The following is a 1,579-nucleotide window of genomic DNA, read 5'->3' as shown; positions in this document are numbered from 1 at the left end:
CTTATTACCAAATTCAGACTTAAATTGAAGAAAGTAGGGAAAACCGCTAGACCATTCAGGTATGACCTAAATCAAATCCCTTATGATTATACAGTGGAAGTGAGAAATAGATTTAAGGGCCTAGATCTGATAGAGTGCCTGATGAACTATGGATAGAGGTTTGTGACATTGTACAGGAGACAGGGATTAAGACCATCCCCACGGAAAAGAAATGCAAAAAAGCAAAATGGCTGTCTGGGGAGGCCTTACAAATAGCTGTGGAAAGAAGAGAGGCGAAAAGCAAAGGAGAAAAGGAAAGATACAAGCATCTGAATGCAGAGTTCCAAAGAATAGCAAGAAGAGATAAGAAAGCCTTCTTCAGCGACCAATGCAAAGACATAGAGGAAAACAACAGAATGGGAAAGACTAGAGATCTCTTCAAGAAAATTAGAGATACCAAGGGAACATTTCATGCAAAGATGGGCTCGATAAAGGACAGAAATGGTATGGACCTAACAGAAGCAAAAGATATTAAGAAGAGGTGGCAAGAATACACGGAAGAACTGTACAAAAAAGATCTTCACAACCCAGATAATCATGATGATGTGATCACTCATCTAGAGCCAGACATCTTGGAATGTGAAGTCAAGTGGGCCTTAGGAAGTATCACTACGAACAAAGCTAGTGGAGGTGATGGAATTCCAGTTGAGCTATTTCAAATCCTGAAAGATGATGCTGTGAAAGTGCTGCACTCAATATGCCAGCAAATTTGGAAAACTCAGCAGTGGCCACAGGACTGGAAAAGGTCAGTTTTCATTCCAATTCCAAAGAAAGGCAATGCCAAAGAATGCTCAAACTACCGCACAATTGCACTCATCTCACACGCTAGTAAAGTAATGCTCAAAATTCTCCAAGCCAGGCTTCAGCAATACGTGAACCGTGAACTCCCTGATGTTCAAGCTGGTTTTAGAAAAGGCAGAGGAACCAGAGATCAAATTGCCAACATCTGCTGGATCATGGATAAAGCAAGAGAGTTCCAGAAGAACATCTATTTCTGCTTTATTGACTATGCCAAAGCCTTTGACTGTGTGGATCACAATAAACTGTGGAAAACTCTGAAAGAGATGGAAATACCAGACCACCTAACCTGCCTCTTGAGAAATCTGTATGCAGGTCAGGAAGCAACAGTTAGAACTGGACATGGAACCACAGACTGGTTCCAAATAGGAAAAGGAATATGTCAAGGCTGTATATTGTCACCCTGCTTATTTAACTTATATGCAGAGTACATCATGAGAAACGCTGGATTGGAAGGAACACAAGCTGGAATCAAGATTGCAGGGAGAAATATCAATAACCTCAGATATCCAGATGACACCACCCTTATCGCAGAAAGTGAAGAGGAACTAAAAAGCCTCTTGATGAAAGTGAAAGAGGAGAGTGAAAAAGTTGGCTTAAAGCTCAACATTCAGAAAACGAAGATCATGGCATCCAGTCCCATCACTTCATGGGAAATAGATGGGGAAACAGTGTCAGACTTTATTTTGGGGGGCTCCAAAATCACTGCAGATGGTGATTGCAGCCATGAGATTAAAAGACG

The sequence above is a fragment of the Oryx dammah genome, unplaced genomic scaffold (assembly GCF_014754425.2).
Source record: "Oryx dammah isolate SB20612 unplaced genomic scaffold, SCBI_Odam_1.1 HiC_scaffold_2, whole genome shotgun sequence".
Taxonomy (NCBI): Eukaryota; Metazoa; Chordata; class Mammalia; order Artiodactyla; family Bovidae; genus Oryx; species Oryx dammah.
Note: the sequence above shows the minus strand (reverse complement) of the source record.